Source organism: Monodon monoceros, unplaced genomic scaffold (assembly GCF_005190385.1).
Source record: "Monodon monoceros isolate NGI ecotype Baffin Bay Population unplaced genomic scaffold, NGI_Narwhal_1 Super_Scaffold_5, whole genome shotgun sequence".
Classification (NCBI taxonomy): domain Eukaryota; kingdom Metazoa; phylum Chordata; class Mammalia; order Artiodactyla; family Monodontidae; genus Monodon; species Monodon monoceros.
Genome location: NW_021703782.1, coordinates 41,203,608 through 41,221,362, shown reverse-complemented (window position 1 = coordinate 41,221,362; position 17,755 = coordinate 41,203,608). Strand labels below are relative to the sequence as shown.

At 38.8% G+C, this 17,755-nt stretch overlaps 1 pseudogene; it reads right to left on the bottom strand.

Moving 5' to 3' along the window:
- Nucleotides 1–16,202: 16,202 nt before the first annotated feature.
- Nucleotides 16,203–17,329, bottom strand: LOC114884438 (annotated as a pseudogene).
- Nucleotides 17,330–17,755: the final 426 nt, after the last annotated feature.

Sequence of the window (17,755 nt, the reverse complement as noted above, 5' to 3'; positions counted from 1 at the left end):
ATGAGTATAGAGTATTGAAATAAACTAGAGATACTTAAAGACAGTAGAAAGAAGGTAATATATTTGGAATCAGCGATGTCTAAAGCCCTTTCCGTCTTTAAAATTCTAAGGCACCTAAGCACTGAGATCAGTAACCCTACAATACTTTATCACCTGTCTCCAATCTATGATGTACATTTGCATTCTGGTATAACTATACTAGTGTGGTTATCAGAGATGAGAAATGTGCCAGGCGCTGTGCAGCTGGAAGAGAAGGCCAAGGGGTGACCATATTTGTCTAAAAATGAGGGAGAGAGGTGATGAGAAAGAAGGATGGAACTCCCTTTTACTGAGTAACTACTATGTGACAAATATTTTGCTGCCTTATATAGTGCTACTATTAGTAAAAATCATAGTAGTAGCTAACACTTTTATGGTCTTTTTAATGTGCCAGGCACTGTTCTTAAGTATTTTACATGTATTAACCCTTTGAGTCCTTAAAAAAAACTTAAAGGTTGAGACTATTATGTTCCCCATTTATAGATGAAGCAACTGAGGCCCAGATAGGCTGTGCAACTTGCTCCACCTTCACAGAATTAGATAGTGGCCAAGTTTAGATTCAGCCTAGAAATGTACTTTTCCTGAGTCCCTGCTTTCAGCAGCTTTCCCTCACAAATTGACTGAAGTAAAGGCTCTAGAACTTGTGTATAGATGGATGAAAGAAAGATTGAACTGCTTTCTGAGGAAAACATGGAGTTCTGGACATTGATGATCACGTGACTCCTTAGTGTGCCTCTCAACTAAGTATTTTAAAGCAAGGGCGTGGGCAAAGAATATTTGTAGTGGATAGAATTGCAAGAATCTTATTTAATTGTGATGTCAGTGCTTTAAATTTATTAGCTGCTGAATTTATTTTCCTGTAGCCTTCATTCTTACTCTATATACAAATCTCCTTTTAGACATTTGACTTTCTTGTTGAACTTCCCCCTTCCACGGGTTATTTTTCTACCTATCACCTCCGGCAAAAAATACAAAAAGGTCAAACAAACAAAAATTAAACAAGCACTCTGTGACATCCAGTCAGAAAAATGTAACAGATGAGATCCATCTTTATTTATTCTTTTGTGGCACATAATATATTCACTTTTAGTATCTCTAATTTGCTTATCAGTCTTATGTCATTGTGAGCTTGCTGTGATTATCAGAGTAAGGGATAAACCTGTTTTATGTGCATTACCCAAGTATCTGCTGGCTAGATATCCTATGCCCTTTAATATTAAAAAAACAAGCGAGCAAACCAAACCAACAAACAGAAATCCTGCCACCACCATCACACACTGACTGACGTGCCATTTTTGATGGAAATCCCATCCTTCACTCTACCCCTGAGAATTCCTGGATAGGTTAAGTTTTTCCTAGTCACCTTTGCCTTGATTTCTTATTTTCCTCTGAATTTTGAAATCTCTCCTGTGTATCTCATTTCCTGCAACTTTTCTTTTTATCTGGATCAAGCCTATCTTTGCGCTTTTGCCAAAATAACATCGGCAAAGGCATTTCTATACTTTAAGATTCTGTTGAGGGTTTGGGGGCATCAGAAGTTCGTTGTGTTGCTCCCAGCACTGCCAACAAACTACATTTGCATTTTAAATGTCCCTGTTTTTAAAATCCCCAGGCATTACTGCAACAGGTATTATTTCTCAACGATTAACTTTATCTCAGGGTCTTCAACCTTCTGCTTGATGGACAGGCAATGTCCATTCTTAGATTATGCCACAGCTACCTAAATTCTCAGTTCTTCCTCCAATTTTTTCCATGTCCTATTTGTGGATTTTGAAAAACAGACTGTGAGTTTACAATATGGCAATGTTTCTTTCATTTACAAACAGATAGACTTGATATACTATCATTAATGCTCCTAGAACTAGGATGGTTCCATTTCCAAAAGATAAGCTTGAATAAGTTCCAACTGAGGAGAGAGTGAAAGCACGAAGTGTCCTGGAAAATGTTTACATCTTCCTCTAGGTTATGAGAAATTATGTAGGCTTGCTGTTTTGGATTACTTTTTTAGGAAATAGAGGACGCAAGTCTCCAAGTGGCCCACATGAGAAATGAAAAGCTATAATTGAAAGATACTCCAAATAATTATCCTGGTTATAAAACAAAGTATTGAATCACTTCACCACCAGGGAAGGTTATTGTTCATGGACCTTGACTATGGAGGACCTCTGTTTGCTCATCTTAATTCAGAAGGCAGGGGTTGTCTCTATTCGGACTTTTGTAAACAAAAGGAAGAAATATTCCTAGTGTATTACTGGGACAGCTGTATAGGTAATACATGATTTTTTTTTTTTTTTTTTTTTGCTGTACACGGGCCTCTCACTGCTGTGGCCTCTCCTGCCGCGGAGCACAGGCTGCGGACGCGCAGGCCCAGCGGCCATGGCCCACGGGCCCAGTCGCTCCGCGGCATGTGGGATCCTCCCAGACCGGGGCACGAACCTGCATCCCCTGCATCGGCAGGCGGACTCCCAACCACTGCGCCACCAGGGAAGCCCCATGATTATTCTTTAATATTCCTCTGAGTAGAAGATTAAAAATATTTTAATGAAAAATGTTTTTGACTGGTATCTGTGTCTTAGAATTCTAAATCTCTTACTCAATGCCTTACAAGAGGAACCAACTAATTATATAGGGTATTGGCAAGGAGAAATATCTGATATTTGGCTAAGAATCCCTGAAACTTCCCCTTAAGCCTCAAACTCCAAGTCCAGCTTATTTTTATCTGCAGGGTAATTTGGATCTCCCTCATTTCTTCCTTACGTCCCAGTCCTTTCCCTGGGCTAATTTTTCCGCGTCAAAACCACCCATCAAGATGTTTTGTGAAACTAAAATAAATTCTCACCATTTGATTCATTATGTGGCTTTCTGTAAATAACAGTTTTACCCCTCAATGCTACAAGATCATGCTACACTGCAATGCATGCTTACATTGGAAATGGCAGTCTGCTGTGACCCACTTTTTGTTACATTGGTTGTAAACCTCCTCTTCCTTCTCCTCCTCATTCTCCTTTTGATTATTCACTTTTTAGCACTTTCCTATACTGTTTAAGTATTCTCATCTGTAAGGTCTGAAGTCCTCATTAAAAAACATTTGCTGAACCACCCTCCCTCCCCCCAAAATGCAAACATAGGAAATGTAGCTTCAATACTTGGGCTTCCAAAATGGAGTTGAGGAGAATAGCAATGCAGCCTATTCAGTGTTTCTTGGCCAACATAGTTCATTTTGTGAAATGCATTAAGTGACTTGATCTCATAACGTTGTTGGGACAGCATGAACGATGAGGAGTCTTAAATAATGAAACATTCGCATTATAAATTTTGTTGAGGTGCATGAGGCTTATGATTTTGAAAAGCACTTTATTTTAATCATAGTAGGTGAAAAGCATACTCTTGATATAACCATTGTGTGAACATTTCTCTTAGAATTTGGTTAATAGGAAGTATTCCTTCAAATGAAAGGAGAAGTTTTATTATTTTATTTCTTTATTTTACCATAAAAAAGACAAACAGAATGCTCTGAAACCTCTGTTATCTTCCTGGCTCTTTGTCATAAAAGTATTAAACTTGTTTATATTTATCAGAATCATAACTGCAATACATTTTTCTCCACACTGCCTTGTTGATTACACACAGTACATACATACCCAAAACCCATACTCAAAGCCATCCAGCTTGTTGCTGGACTGTTGACATTGGCCTGGTTAAAAAAATTTTTTTTTTCCATTTAGGAGTTTATATCTTTTTTTTTTTTCCACTCTTTTTTTCCCACCAGCCGGTTCTAAGTGGGAAAAAAAATACAAAGAAGTGTATAAGTAGAAAATAGTGGGGGAAGATTCCTTAAGGCCAATATACCAATCTTAATCCTAAATCTGTCCTAAAGAAATGCTAAAGATTTTACTGAATCTCCAAAATAAAGTGACAGTAGAGGAAAAGAGAGGTTTAAAATAACAGAAGGATTTGTGAAAGACACGGAAACCTGGAGAAAGGAAAGGAAATTGTGGTTAGTGAGAAGAAATAATAGCTCTATTAAGTAAGGATAAATAACTTTAGCAATTACTCATTACACATATAGGATATACACACACACACACACACACACACACACACATAAAATCAGTGCATTCCATTTGCCACTTCTCTAAAGCACTCTGGAAAATAGCTTTCCAAGGTATCACTCAATGAATTATAGTTTCCGTCCTTTAAATATTTGCTTAATAGTGTAAAAAAAGTAATGATCATGATGGTGGTTTTAATGATGAGAATTACTACTGGAACTCATTTAATAAATCTTTTCTCCAAATTGATGCCAGTTAAAGGTCCAGATTAAAAAAAAAATTTAAGGGCTAACACAAATCTCTTCAAAGGAATCGCTTGTCTTGTTGCAAATAAAAGCAAGTTTAAAATTCTCTGTGTTCAAAAGTCAGTTATTGACAGTTCCATGGGCTCCTCAAACATGGGATTTTCATTTAGCAGGTCCAACTTTACCTGCCAAAAGCCCATAAAATGGCCCCTTTCCATCTGGTAAATATTCCACAGTGAAATTAGAACTGTTGGAAAATAATGGAAATCTATGGACATAGGTACACTGTGACTGAAATGTGAAAATTTGTTAGTAATATCTGGTGTAAATTACTTAGTTAAGGACCAGTGTTAACTCTTGTAGACCAGGAAAGCTTGAGTTTCTGTGTTACAGCTGATGTAATTTCCTACCTCCAGGCAGAGGTAATTCAAACCCTTCTAGAGAAATAAGAGCCCCCAAGCTGCCAAACAGTGGTTCTTAAATATTTTTTTGTGAGTGTCATGACCCTTTGGAAGATCCAATGAAAACTATAGACACTCAACTCAGAAAAAAGATGCTATGCAAAAATTCAGAAGTAATTTGAGCAGTTAAAAAAAAAAACAAAATCCTATTCCAAATAGTTTTTGAAAGAGGAGTTCTTCAGGGTCCCTTAATGCATTTAGCATTTCTCAGAAGGAAGCTTGCTTTTTTTTTTTATAAATTTATTTTTTTATTTTTGGCTGTGTTGGGTCTTCGTTACTGCACGTGGGCTTTCTCTGGTTGTGGCGAGCGGGGGCTACTCTTCGTTGCGGTGCACGAGCTTCTCGTTGTGGTGGCTTCTCTTGTTGTAGAGCATGGGCTCTAGGTGCACAGGCTTCAGTAGCTGTGGCACATGGGCTCAGTAGCTGTGGCACATGGGCTCAGTAGTTGTGGCACACGGGCTTAGTAGTTGTGGCTCGCGGGCTCTAGAGCGCAGGCTCAGTAGTTGTGGTGCACGGGCTTAGTTGCTCCGTGGCATGTAGGATCTTCCCGGACCAGGGCTCGAACCCCCGTCCCCTGCATTGGCAGGCGGATTCTTAACCACTGTGCCACCAGGGAAGCCCCAGAAGGAAGCTTTCTTAAGTCCGATGTATAAATTTAAATAATTTCCCATAGGTTTATTTACCCAGCTCTGTTTATATTACTGACTTTTCCCCCTTTGAAGATTTAAATGAATTTCTCATATAATTTTCTTTTACTCTGTGAATGGGCCACAAAGGTGATAGCTCAACTAGTGGAAAACAGTTTGCCTTGTCCAATGTACCAAGAAAAGAATATATATAACTTAATGTTTGTATGTGCCCCTGTGCACACCTATGTGTAATTCAGAGAAGGTGACCTGGCATATGCATAAGTATGTAGATAAGACCCCAAAAAGACTGTGTGAATTGTTCATTTATGTGATGTAACATATATGGGTATGCCAGCTCCCTGCCTCTTACCTCCTTCTGAAAACAATAACAACAAAGCTCTTTAACCTCTGACTCATGACAACTTTTATTATTTTATCAAATGTTCTTAATAGAAGTAAAATGACCTCCGAGGGCAGAAAGAACTTTCTGAGGCTCACAGAGGAGGAAAAAATTCTGATAGGGAAGAAAGGGGCCAACAGGATGATCCTTGGCAGAATTAAGTTGTACTATTGTAAAACGATTAGTAACTCTTCCTAGAACAGGAAATAGGCTTTTCCAGAAGATGCTTCCGGAGATTTCAATTTAGTTTATGTTTAGTTTGTCAATTCATTCCTAAGATCAGTGAATCATTTCTTAAATGACTCTGTAGTATGTTATTTTCTAACCATATGGAGAGCATTGCCAACCAAGTGGTTTCTTTTCCTCTTCGAGGCACTGTTTTTACATGGTGACAGCAGAAGTCCTTTCAGACTCAGGGAAACCACAAGTTTATCTGCACTGGCAGTTGCACACGAGATCGTGCTTAGCAGTAGATGGCCAACATCATTTCTCTTGATCCACAGCATAGGGAATTCCAGCTCACTTTGAAGCCTGTTCAAAATATTCTTGTCCATCTATGTTACCCCCAAGCCAACTCATTTTTTAGACCTGCCCTTGGTTAGCTTTGATTGACAGAAAGGCTTTGGAAGCCATTGACATCTTATTTTAGAAAGGATTGAAATCTTACCTCTCTGAGGTCTTCAATCTCTGTTTGGAGACCAAAGGCACTATGTCAAAAGAATTGTAGAAACCTGTACTTGCAACTGGGGCTTCTGTGGCAGATTTACGACCTTTGGATTATTTGAGGTTTCCAAGTTAAGACCTGATGGAGTGAGGGATGTGGAGAGGCAGCTATAATATGGACAATGCACCTATAAATTTTTCCTAGAAATAAGAATAGCCTCTTGATCTGTCATAGTTAATACAAAAATAGAGTAATATAAATGAAGACTTAAATTGATGAGGCACATGTGTAAATTGATAAAGGAAGTTTGATGCATCATAACATTGAAATTTATCTAAATTCAATATTGTTAAACATTCTTAAAGATCAGATGAATTATACATGAAGTATATGGATTATTTGTCCCTGGCAAACAATGGTGACATTTCTGTCTGTCACTTAGTATGACAAGGTTAGCATGTTTTATTCAAAATTTTTAAACAGTAAAATGATTTGTATGCATTACTCTTTCTTTGGACTGTCAGGGAAAGCAGAAAGCAACACAGTTATTCTATGACATTGAGTCAGCATGTGCATAAAAAAATGACAGAACAGAATTGCCTCTGACATCTATAAAGCTCCTATTTTTGCTTTCTAATCATTTGGTAGAAAAACAATAAAACCATAAAGACAGAAGTATTTCCCTTTCACCCCCAAAAGAAACAAGCTATTCTATATTGAAATATAAATATAATATTTGTGATATAATAAATATAGAATATTCATGAGTGGGAATAGTTTCCTGGAAATAGAATGATTTGGGTTTTAAGGAAATTTAATGACAGAATATTTATTTTTTTCAATGAAGAAGAGTCAGGCTATGTTGTTCCTTTCAACGTTAAAATGCTCTGCAGTGATGGGATGGGACAGTAATTTATGAGATGTTTGGATTTTGTGCTCTCTGTGTATGTAGGATGGGCATATAGAAAGAAATGAATAGCAGAATAGAAGGTGTTATTCGACACCTGGGTAGAGACAGAGGACTTTAGTGACTTGTCTCTGGTTTCTGTCACAGCAGTCTGACACTGGAGAGTATGGAAGTTAAGTCCTGATAGAGTAGGTCATAGAGGAGAGGCAACTCCTGAGGCAGCTCTAAGATTGCCCCCCACCCCAGTGCCCCTAATCCGGACAATAGAGGAACTTGCACTTCACTGTTGCTGTGCTCTTCCTCTCATGAGGTTCTAAAGCAGAAATGAGTTTTCGGGAGATTATGCTAGGTTGGAATAAGGTAGGACCTAGGGATCTGGTGCAGTATAAAAACCCAGGGACAGAGAATACTTGAGGCTTTTAATTAAGCCCTTTCCATTCACAGGTGGCTTAGGGACCTTGATGGTGCTGCAGTCATTCCACAAAGAACATTCCACTGACACCTCCTGAGAAGATACTATGAACCAGTGACTCTCTTGGGAATAAAATGATGACTGAGGTAAGCTCCTGTCTTTCAAGTGTTTACAATAAAGGAAGAAAGACACATTAGCAAAAAAGCACAATGGTGATACAGGTGCTGTTGCAGCTAATTGCACAGGGTGAGTGGATAGGGAAGAAGATGGGTGCAAACAGGGGAAGGGGTCAGCACACCATACCAGTTTCCTGTTCCTCTACTCCATACCCTGATATTTTCTTTCATTGCATTCGGCAGTATGTTCACTACATCTTCAAAACCACTAAATTCCCTGCATCATGCATGCATTTTGTGTTTCCTCCATACGTGCCCAGGGCCTGGAGAAAAGTTGGCTCTTTAGAGTATGTATTAAGCTTTTTTGATTATTGTGACAGCTGCTAATGGCTATAATTGATTATAACCTGTCTAAGGCAAAAGATTGAAGTATGCATTTTGGTGGGGGTGATTCTTTCAAAGAGACTGTTGAATGAAAGAAAAAAGAAATTTTACTGTATACTCCATTTTTCTGGATATAACACTTAACTCACGTTGACCCTGAAACTCATCAGTGTTAATACATACCACATCAGCTACAAGGTAGATACTCGTTGCAAAGGTAATTATCACTATTTCACTTTAGTTAATGCACAAAAATTATACCCAACCTTTTTTAATCCTTTACCTCAATCCACCTGCCTCCTGCCAACCTCCAGGACATTTAGCATCAATCTAAATTGTTAGATTGTATTGTATTGTTTTCAGAAAGGTTTATCCTGACTCAGTAAGCAATTTATAGAGATAGTTCACAAGCAAATTATAACAACCTATTGCCGAAAAGAGACTTCCAGGTGCCACCAGACTTTTGGGATGCTATGCAGCCTTTCTGGGCTGTCATTTTTAAGAAATGTTGTCTCCATAGAGGAAAATGTTTTCAGAAATACTCTGACCTTTCCATTTTTTAGCATGAAAGTGAGGTGATCTAAGAGGAGCCATCTTCCAAGTAAACGTGGTGAGCTGTTAGTTTGAAGTATTCATTGTGTTTCTGTTGTGAATAGCCAAACCAGTGCTAAAATTCAGTTTGCTGGTCTATTCAGCTTATTCATTTCATGCAAATCCCAATGTGCGTGAACTGAACAAAGGAGATCCTTTCTCTTCATAATGCATTGTTAGTTTTCTATTCCATTTTTATTCGCAAACTTGTTTTTCTCTCTTTCAGTATTAGTACTTTATTCATTCTTTCAACAAATGTTTGTAGCATCCTTAGGCATGATGAGACCCCAAAATGAATGGTATTGTCCCAGCATGGTAGTCAGCATGACCCACAGGTTTCATTTTTTATGCCTTTTTAGTTACACCATTAGAGGTTGCTTGGAGATTTTCTTAAGACCACATCTGTGATGAAGGGAAAGAATGGTATGCTCAGTTATGTGTCTGCTCTGAGCATGGTTTGGGGGCTCATTTCCTTAGTGACTCGGATTTGGAAGAGTGTGTACTTGGGAGTCTGACTGATAGGGATTGCCTTTGTTGCTCTGCTCCTTGTAAGCTCTAACCTGGGATGTTAGCTCTCACTCTGAGGGAGTTTCCTTATCTGTAAAAGGAGAATACTTGCCTTATACTGTTGTTAAATGAGTTACCAGAGTGTCTGCACCTAATAGGACTCCCTCAGTAAGTGATCATTCTCAGTGCCTTTCCTAAAATCTATAATCTAGTGCATATGTAAATGAGTAAAAACTTTAATAATAATGTAAGAGAGGCTCAAATAAGTCCTATTAACGCAGATACAAACGCGAAGTGTTCTGGTATTTCTTGGAGGATTTGGTAAATTGTAGACTGTCCGATTCCTCTTCTCTTTCCAGTTTTTATCTTAGATGTAATGGGTTCCTATCATGGGAATTTTTACCTTAAATAAATTCAACTATAAATACACAATAGGGAGTGAGAGAGAAAGGGAATGAATATGAGTTTAAAAAGTTTAAATTGCATAGCTGATTATACATGCCTTTCCATTCCAGGAGTACTTCTATCTGACTCATCTTGGGAGCATCTCCCCACACTGAGTTTGCTCCTAGAGTTTTGAAGATATATGTTTTTTATATTATATGATCCCAAATTCAAGCTCACTCAAATAAATATTGATTGGTTCCAATGCTGGAGGAAAAAACTGATTTTGTAAGACTTCTTGAGAGATGGCTTGTTTCTCTCTGATATGGTACCTTTCTAAGGCATTAGCCAGGGCATTTTCGATTATTCATGATTATTAACTTATTGGCAGCATAACTTTTAACCTCACTGTACTTCTTGGCTTTTATTCTTTGTAATTCCTTTCATCTTTTACTTGCATGTCTAGATTTTCTTTCTCTTTTTTTCCCGCATAATCTCTGTTGGAAAATTGACCTGTTTCTTGCGTGGGTTACTTACTGGCTATTTTATTATTTAATTTTTCAAAAAACGTGGGGCTGTGTCTAGTACTCAAATCCCTATGTGTAATGTCTTCAGTGGGTCATGGAGCTTAAGGCATTGTTTCCTTAGGAACACTTGATAAACTTTTTATGTTCGTAGAGTGGTAGGTGACAGTTTTGCAGGTTAGAGTGAGCTCAGCAGTGTTTTTATAATGTTATCATAATATTATCATAATGTACTCTTTGCTGCCTGCTGCTTGTCTGATTTTATTCTGCCAACACAAAGGATCTTTAGATTGTTAGCACAGGGATCCAAAGCTCTGGTCCACAATAAAATGCAAAGACCCCAGGGCAGGTAGATCCTTTATCAATTATTTACATCTCTGTGTGAATCCAGTGTGATAAGGGATAGAAGAAAAGGACTAAGGGCTCTAAGCAGGTTAGGAAGAAACAGGTCTATCTAAAAAGGCCTGGGATGGGCTATAAGGCCAACTTTCCTACATTACACCTTTGCTACGTGCTGCTATTAACACTGTCAGGCATTCTTCCTCCACCTCTGCCCCCATTTTTATGTCTGCCCTTCTTTCTTTTATTCTGTCATACATGATTTCAGTTTTTAGTTACCTTTCTTTCAGGGAAGTTGTTTTAGGCTCTTCATGAAAGTAAACATTAATACTGAATATTCTTTATTAAGAATAATAACACCAATGTTTAAGTACATAATATTCATTAAGTATGAGGATAGAAACTTTGTAAGCGTCTCTAATTTTCACAATAATTCTGTAAGGAAAGTACTTTCATGGTAAAATTGGGGAAAAAAAAAAAAAAACCCTGAAAGACAGAGAGAAAGTAACTTACCATGTTTAAATGATAGAGGCGGATGAGAATCCATAAGTCTTTATTGCCTGTGCCCTCTCCACTATCAAGTTCTGAGTAAGAGAGAGAAAGAGAGACAGACAGAGGGTGGGCTTATCATCTTTCTATGTATACATGCATTTTTTAAAACCATGGCTGCCTTCTAGAGACTTTTGCAGTGGAAAACCAGTGTTGCCTGGACTTTGAATCCAAATATGCCTCCCCACCTCTGCCAAAGTGAGCTGAAATTTTACAAGTTGCAATTTATGCAATTGATGAATTGTTTTCTCTGATATAGTTTCTGCAAATGAAGCAGAACTTTATACAATTTTATGTTTCAAATAAAGCATTTCCTGGGCTGGCAATTGCTTTACTTCTCACCGGCTGGTCTTTGAAGGTATAACACTATTTTCTTTAACATTATTTGCTCCTTCCTATAAGGAGCAACACCCCTTTCATATTGTGTCCAGTGAAGCAGTTTCTCATTTCTGAAATTGTAATGCCTGTAAGATGGAAAATAAAAGAGGGAAGGAAAGACCCTGGGGTGATTTAAGATGATGATTCTGGATTGAAGCATCTTGCTACTTAGAGGAACACCATATTTCATAGTGTATTTGCAGAAATGCTTCATGGCACAAACTCCTATTTCACGTCCTTGAAGGCCAATGGAGTAACAGAGTTTCTGTTTCAGTGCCTATCTGATCAATAATCCTGTGACTTTTTGGAATTGCCATCTGTCTTGTGATACATTTTTACTGTGTTGATGTGCAGTGACTAACACCTACATGCATATATTTTTGTCTCTTGCAGCTGTAAATTATTTAAAAAATATTTCTACAAGTTCTTAAATTTATTTATATAGAACATCTTTTCCTTAATTTCATTGGAGACATACATAAATCAATTTTATTTGAAAATATATTTGGAATTTAGTATAACTTCCCTTGGGCTTGGCCTTTAATTCAACATACAGTAATAGGGCATTAACTATGTGGCAGGAAATATGCTAGGCCTTGATGAGTAGGACATGGACCGTGCCTTTCCAGAGTTCACAGGCTTTAGGCTTGAAATGGTAGTTAAGAGCATGGATTTTATCACCACTCTGCCTTAGTTTGAATTTTTTCCTTACAACTTGTTAGATGTTAGACAAATTATTTCACTTTCTATGTCTTAATGATCTCATCTGTAAAATGGTAGTGATAAATGTTACCTTAAGACTTATGTGAGTATTAAATGAGCTAATACCTGTAAGGTGCTTAGAGTGGTGCCAGGCACATACATCTCAAAAAATTATGGGTATTTTTGTCAGTTATTATTGACATTACTGCTATTATTACATGAGTTACAAACAGTTAAATATTATCCTACTCTACAATAAGTATAAAATAGAAATACGTTTAAGAGGAGGGAATACAGAATTCCATCATGAGCTGCCAAGAAGTTTTCATGGGAGAAATGAGACTTACATGTATATATTTTTTGTCTCTTGCAACTTGAGACTTGAACAAGGTCTTGAGGAAGAGGTAGTATTTCACTAGACATATAAGGAAAGTCATAACACCTCAGGCAGCAGAAATAGCACTTGAAAAGGTAGGAAGGCCTGAGAAAGTATGCCCCACTCAGCAAACTATTGGTTGGGCCATGTATGTAATTAGGAGTGGAGTGTAAGGTAAAGGGTAAGGTCACAAAGAGCCCTGGGTGATAAAATTAGTATTTAGACTTAATCATGTTGGTGTTGGAAACCATGAAAGGATTTTAAAAAAGAAAACTAATGTGATTAGATTTATATTTTAGAAATATTATCCTACTCAATGTAGAGGATAGATTAGAATGCTAGTTAGAGGGATGTAAGATGCGAGGCTAGGTTTTTGTAATTGGTAATATGAGAACTTGGTCAGATCCTTAAGACTGTGGCTACGGAAATGGAAAAGAAGGAACACATTTGAGATGATACATTTAAGAGAGTGACTTGATGGTGCTGTAGGATCATTTGTCTGGAAAGGAGAACTAGAGGGGTCCAGGGTGATGCTCAAGTTGAAGTTTTGGACATTTGGGTGGATGACAGTGCTATCAGTAGAGATAAGGAGCAGATTTGAAGGGCAGAACAGAGGCAGTCTGGTGGGTGGGGATGAAATTTGGGGCAGTCATCACCTTCTCACGGGCTGGTGGAGAAAGAAAAACTGGAAAAGAAGATATAAGAAATATACAAGAAGTAGGAGAGGAACCAGATATTACAGAATCTAGGGAAGAAATAAATGTCAAGAAAGAGGTTTGTTAATTACAATTAGTAATTTATTTATGATCTTAATGAATATATTCCAAAGTTATAAAGAATGAAATGAAGGGAAGTGACGACAAGTAAAGATTATTGTTAAGTAGTTCAGCTAAGAAGAGACGTAGTAAATGAAGAGGATTTTTTCCCCCTTAGGCAATTAGACTTGAGAATTTTTGTATACAATGGGGGAAGAGTCACCAGAAGAAGACAGAGATAAAATAAATGGGGAAATAATTAAAGAATTCCTTTGAGATGAAAATTATTTGGAACCAGAACATAAAAGGATTAATTTTCAACAAGAGGAGGAAGTCCGATTCATATATATGGGAGGCAAGAATGGAGTGCATGAGGATAGGTTGTTTGTGTCTGTGATAGGAATTTAAGGTGATTCATTTCTATTTGTAAAATAAAAGGTGAGGTCATCTTCATGAGTAGTCAAAGTTAGCTCTCTTCTTTCCCTCATGATTATTTTCTTTTGTCTAACTCCTTCCAGAAACCAAGTAGTAAAATAAATAACATGTATTTTAAGGAATCTCTAAGTTCTGTGGGCTTCTTGGTATTTCCTAGACTTAATGTATGTGGCTCTTTTCTGATGAAGCTTTATCAAATGAAATTTAACAGTAAGACAGTTTTCACTGTTTTGACCCTATGCCTCTTTGATCACTTTTTTTTTTAATTGAGGGGGCTTTATAGGTCTCTGTAAGGGCTAACCATCATGTCATTGTTTTGGTTAAGGTCACCTGTGTGCTCTCTGAGCATATTAGTGCAGAAAAAAATGACCTTTGATATTTGGGATTAGCAGAATCTCCAATCTAGATGCTTTATTTAGAGTCCTGGGAGGGCAAGTCTGGTACCCATCACTAAGCACTCTTCATACCTACTGGATGTTTGCTAAAGGACCACCCAAGGAACATCTCTACTTATTTAAAGTTCATGTAAAAGAATTGTATTATATCAGAGGAATCCACTGAGGATTAAAGATATGTACGTTTCTCAGCGTTATGTGGGGCTGTATTTCAAACTGGATTTTTCTTACTCTAAAGTTCAAGTTTTAAACCCTATGGTATTAACCTAACTCCCCTGACCAGTCCCAAGCTTTATGCTATTTGACTCTACTTCTGTCTTTGGCAATAAAACGAAAATAATTCTACCTTTTCTTCCACAGAACATCACTACAAATCACTTAATATTACTGTAATTGTCTTTCTACCATCTTTAACTTATTTAATTTTTCCTCACAGGTAATGTTTTGAAAACCCTTCCAATATCCAAGTAGTCTCTGTAAATAAGCTTTAGTTCCCACTTTATGAGGGAACTGCTCATATAGTGGAAGTAGCATTAGACTTGAACACAGAGGTTGAGTTCTGTTTTAGCAAATTCTAGAATTTGAAATTTGGACAATTATCTTGTCTCCATTTTATTAATTTGTAAATGAGAATGGCACCTTAGTTAGCAACAAGGTTTCTTCTTTTTAAACAGTTTTACCTATGTATATTTTACATACATACCCCAAAGTTCACCCATTTAAAGTACGCAAGTGAATGGTTTTTAGTATATCTATAGTACTGGGCAAGGATGACTCTAATCTAATTTTAGGACATTTTCATTACCCCAAAGAAACACCTAGCTATTAGCAGTCGCTACTCAACACCCCCATCTTTTCTCTCCTCACCCCCAACCATAGGTAAACACTGATCTGCTATCTTTCAACACAGATTTGCCTATTATGTAAATTTCATATAAATGGAATCATAGAACTTGTGGTCTTTTGTGACTGATTTCTTTTACTTAGCCTAATGTTTTCAAGGTTCATCTTTGTTGTAACATCACCAATACTTCATTCCTTTTTATAGCCAAATAATATTCCACTGTACAGATAAACTACATTTTGTTTATACATTCATCAGTTGATGGACATTTGTATTGTTTCCACTTTATAACTATTATGAATAATTCTGTGAACATTTGTGTACCAGTTTTTATGTGGACATATGTTTTCATTTCTCTTGAGTAGAATCCTAGGAGTGGAATTGCTTCATATGGAAATTTTGCACTCATATGGTAACTCCATTTAACATTTTGAGAAAGTGCCAAACTGTGTTCCAAAGTGGCTGTACTATTTTAAATTCCCACTTCATTTTGATGATGACTGAAAGATTAAGTTAATAGGGGAAAAAGTAAATGCTAAAGTACTACCCATGACTACTTTTATTATTCTGTTTTGTCTAACTCCTCCCCAAAACCAAGCAGTAAAGAAGTATTTAGCACGCATTTTAAAAATTCCCTGGTCATCTGCGGGTTTCCTTAGGTATTTCCTATGCTTAAGGTTCGTGACTTATGAGCTCACATTTTGCTAGTAAGGCCCTAGTGAGGCCAAGAACAGGTGTGAGTCTGGCATATTCAGGTTAACTCTGTAGTTAGCTATTTGTCCCTTTTTTTTTTTTAAACCACAGTTATTATTTACATTTTATTTAAAGGTTTTAGAGGATGAGCTCACAAGAGTTACCTGAATCATTAAAAACCACAAAGTGGGAGAATTTTAAAAAATAAGAGTAGATACCAAAATAGCTTTTAGGAAGATGACACCTTATTAGTTTCTAAAATTGTTGAAGAGAGCAAAAGAAAGCTTAAAATCTTAAGAGATATATTTATAATCATGCTAAAGAATACATTAAATCAAACAAGAATGAGGAAAAATACATTGTGTCCTATAGGTTATATCCTATTTCTATGGGACTCTTTTTCTTAAACCTTGTAATGTGGTTATTCTAAAATTTGAGGGGACATTTGAGTTTCCCTCTGAAGATATGGAAAAAAAGTGTTGGGTGTCTCATCCCCACTTCCTGTTCCCTCCAGGCCAAATAAGTCTGTGCTGCAAGGGCATTTCTGTTGTATGTGTAGTTTTGAAATAAATATCAAAAGAAACGGCATCAAGTGTTCACGCTGAACGATGGCACAGAGTGGCCTGGAGAAACCTGTCAGGCGGAGCATCACAGTGTCTGCACAGTCACACGAGGTGTCGGGAGGGGAACACGGGGGCTCGGGGCTGTGGTCAGTCACCGGCTGGACGCTGGTGCTGCGGAAGGCCGCTTGCTTTCTGACCTGGAAGTTGTCCTGGGCTGGGATGCTGGCCTTTAGACCTTTGCGTTTGCGCATTGCCGCCAAGACGCAGCTGCGGCTGTAGAAGGGGTCTGCGGGCAGGGCCCGCCAGTGGTCAGACACGCACCGGGCGGGGGGAAGGCCTGGCTCCCTGCATGGCTCTCGGGTCGGCGGTGAAGCCAAAGACTCGTTGATGTGTCTTCATGACGAACATATGGCCACTTGGGAGTCCTCTAAGACGTGGCCCGCTTCCTGTTCAGGGCTCTGTAGATGCCGCCAACCTCTTGTTGTGGGCCCTGGATCGAGGAGCCGGGCTCTGGGAGAGGGGCGGGCGGTCAGCAGCGGCGTGGAGGAAGTGCCAGGAGTGGGGACGCTCTGCATGGTGTCCGCGCGCAGTGTCACATCTGAACGTCGAAGCGAACGCGGCCCGCAGTCCCCTTGCGTGGTGCCCCCTCTTTGGTGGCGCACTGGAAGCCAGCCACCTCGCTGTCCTTGATCTCGTTAAGGTACTGCACGCCCTTCGTGACTTGGGATGATGGGGTCGGTGCTGGCGGGCCCAAAGCACCACATCTTGCAGGCCTCGGCCATGTCCCCCTCGTACTTCTCTTGGCCAGGGAGCGGGCCCGCTGCTCGAGCTCCTGGTGGGCAGACACCTCACCCTTGCCGGTGTCCACCACCCGGCCATCTGGGAAGCGCTGTGCCCTCAGGTACAGCCGATTGTGCTTGTTAGGGAACTTGGACAGGTACAGCATGTTCGCCTCCTTCCTGATGGTCTCACCTTGCAAGACCATTGTTGGATTTCTTGATGGAATGTGGGCATGGTCCCCACTCCTCGAGGATGCAGGGTGCTGTTGGGTGTGACTTGGCCAGTGCTTCAGCCCTATCTCCACCAGCTTGGTTGCGCAGGTAGGCCAGGTTGTTGGCCTCTACGACAATCCTGACAACCCGACCCAGTTCATGCGGAATTTCATCACCTTCATGTTGTGGACGTGCTCCAAGGAGGTGATGGTTCCCGTCTTCGTGAGAAAGCAGTGAATGCCCACCAGGCCCACGATGATGTTTCAGTGAGTCACATCCTCCTTAGGCTTCACATAACAACCCATTAAAACGGGTGTTTTCTGAATTGGCTTCAGGTACCTGGTCTCCTTCCTGGACCTGTGGTTGGGGGTGTGTATTGTGGTGATCATTTTGCAATCTTGGACAGATGTCTGTCTTGG